Raw genomic sequence first — 3,217 nt, forward strand, 5'->3', positions numbered from 1 at the left:
CGGGAGCGCAGAGCTCGGCCGGCCCGCAGCCGTGTCCCGGGGACGGGGTGGGAATGGGGACGAGGACCGGGCCGCTCGGTTTCCAGCCGTGACAGAGCCGGAGCCCGGGGCTGTGGGACGGGGCTGCTGCCGGTGGGAGCTCGGGGGGCTGCACTGGGGCGGGAGAGCGCGACTCCAAAGGGATTGCGGTTTTTTCATTAAGAAATAACAGGGGTATCACAATGGCTTTTCACGTACAGCTCACAGCTCCGTTCTCTCTCTCTGGCTATGTAGAGAATACGTTTTGAAAAATGCTTGGTTAAAAAAGTCAACGTGAACATGGTGCGGGTGAATAATGGTGCCATGCAGTGAACTGCACCCTCACATAAAGCAGCGCAGTGTCAGAGCTCTGGCTCCCGTCCCATCGCCGTGGATCTCCCAGCAGGAGGCACACGGTGCCGCTGCCCCGGTTAGCTCTGCGTCCAGCTGAGAATGCCGTGCTCTGCTCTGACGGAGCTGCAGCTGCTCGAGCAGGGCCAACTGAGTGCAGGGCCCGGCCTGAGGCGGCGCAGAGCCGGTGGGGACGGCAGGCTCCTGCACAGCCCCAAGGGTCCCAGCACGTGGCCCTGCGCCCACTGGGGAGATGTGGCTCAGCATCTGTCTGCGGACCTCAGGAAGAAGGTCTGGGTTTACGGATGCAGGAAGATGTGGGAGTTCAGGGCTCGGCATTTCATTACTGGTGTGACTGCAGTGATGGGAAAGTGAATCTTTGAAAGGGCAGCCTGCAGAAAGCCTCGAATTCTGCCTTGGTCAAACAAGCAACAGGACCAGACCTGGGTGCGGGCAGCTCCTGCTGGGTGTGCGAGAGGGGTAGGACGCCAGCTGGCAGGCTGGATGCAATCAGGGAGTGCTCTGCCAGGAGGGTGGTAGCACATCAGATGGGCATTGGGCCCGTGCAGCCTCGTGGGGAGTCAGGCAGAGCTCTGCCGGGCTGTGCTGTGCAGGACAGCGCTGACACTTCAGCCAGGGAGCTGCTGAGCGCCGCAACAACCACACCACCAAAGCAGGAAGCATATAGCCAGGGGCACTTAGGTAGCCCCAGCAAACACACTCAGAAAATAAGGCATTTTAATTAATGGGGTCAAGGAGAGCTCCCCAAGCAGCCTGCCTGGGGCACTGTGTAAACCATGGGGCTGCCTCTGCCACGTGCACAGCTCCTCTGCCTCTGCTGCTAGGTTGTGCAACACAGTGTGTACCCTCCTTGGAGAGCACCTGCAGAGCTGCAGCATGGGGGGAAGGATGATCACTACACCAGTGCTCTGGGCCCACTGGGCTGCAAGCAGTGCAGAACAGCAGCAGTGGGTGCAAGAGCCGTGCCTGGCTGTTGGTCTGCACGCAGGAGTTGCCAATATGCTGTTTTACATATATCAGGTAATGTTTAACAATAGAGCATTATTGCTATGCATCCATTTCCAGTCTAATTATTAAGCTTTATGCGTCAATGTTACACATTGTTCCATACAGAGCGTGTAGGTGTCAGCAGTTACACTCCCAGCCTATGCGTGTCCATGTACAGAGCTCTGCAGCACAATTACAGCTAACTGCTCCGACTCACGCGGAGCTGAGCAGCGCTGAGCAATGCAGTGATGGGGCACTGCCCAGTGCTGCAGCCAGGGCTGGGGGCAGCTGGACCCCCTGCACACGTGGGCAGGGCAGGCACTGCCCGGGGCTCCCTGCTGCTCCGTGAGCTCAATGCTCCCAGCAGCATCCCACAGGTGAAACACAGGAGCACTGCCTTTCTGGGTTTTGGGATCATTTAGATCTCGTTGAGCATTTTATATAAATACAAAGATTAAAATAATTTATTTCAACATCATTTCTATTACAATCATACAGTGTTTTCCCTTCAAAGCAAGTGCGTTATGTGTATACATATATATAAGTGCGTATATATTGTACTCTAGAGCTTCCCCCCCTTCAGGAGCAGCAGTGACCGCAGAGCAGTGCACGAGGCCGGCCCTTCCCAGCTCAGGGCTGGTTCCAGACTCTCATGGCCCTGCTGCCTCCCTGCCCATTCCGGCTGCCATGGGGTGGGCAGAAGCCACGAGGCACTGAGATGGGATATGCCTCTCGAGCTCATTGCTGATGGCTGAGAATGGGGAAAGGTCCTGCAGCTCCCACAGAGTTGCTTCATTTACATACTAGGCACTAAAAATGCTGATTGTTAGGAAGATATTTACAGAGAACAGGAGGGTACTTACACGCCCTCCCCTTTCTAATGCTCAGGTTGGTCATGAACAACATGATTTTGTCAATAACTTCATAATAAAAATGCAACACGCTCTGTGTATCAGGATTGTCTAGGAACGAGGGGGAACCAGCTGTGCAAATCACAGCACAGGGACGCACAGAGATGTTTTACCCTCTCTCACATTAAAAGAACATTGGGAAGTGCTCTCAGCAGAAGCACTGAGAGCCTGGGAAGAGCAGCCCTGTCCCAAGGCCAGGAGGGGCTTCACCACGAGATGCCAGGTTGTGCTTCACCCGCTGCCATGCAGTGCCCTTCTGGGAGCATGGCCAGAGGCTGCTGGGGCAGCACTGGGGGCACGGGGGGGCCCTGCCACCAGAGTTGGACACTTCTCCCAGTGGTGCCCATCACAGCCAAAGGGCAGCATGAAAGCTGCTCGCCTTCTGCAGAGCTGATCGTACTTTGGGGTTTGATTTCACCATCTGGAGAGCTGGCCTGGGATGCAACTGAGAGTCTCCTAAAAGCACTGTAAGTTATAAACACTGAGCTACAAAAATAGAGACCTCTGGCTGCATGGGCACTCTGCGGGCTGGAGGCAGGTGATGGTTCAGAGGGAGGGCGATGCTTTCCCAGGGGTTTGAACTGAGCACGGGGGAGGTGGGCTCCAATGGTTCGGACACTGCAGGCAAAGCGTCATCTGCAGCCTCTGCTGCTGATGGGGCTGCGCTGTGGCCACTCTGTCCCGTGGGTGGCAGCGCACCAGATCCCGCTTTGCCAGCGCCTTGCTGACACGATTTCAGTCTGCGGTGAGAAAACAGAGGCCGGCTGTAGGTGCCAGTGAGGAACACAGTGCCGGCGCGCGGACACCCCGTGCGGGTGATGCGGGTCACAGCCGCGCTCCGGCGGGGAGCGGCGCCGGGTGCTGCAAACGGGCACCTTTCACTTTGGGGGACCCCTGCATCAGCTTCGTCCCAGCCTCGTTCCTTTGTT

The sequence above is a fragment of the Meleagris gallopavo genome, chromosome 21 (genome assembly GCF_000146605.3).
Source record: "Meleagris gallopavo isolate NT-WF06-2002-E0010 breed Aviagen turkey brand Nicholas breeding stock chromosome 21, Turkey_5.1, whole genome shotgun sequence".
NCBI lineage: Eukaryota > Metazoa > Chordata > Aves > Galliformes > Phasianidae > Meleagris > Meleagris gallopavo.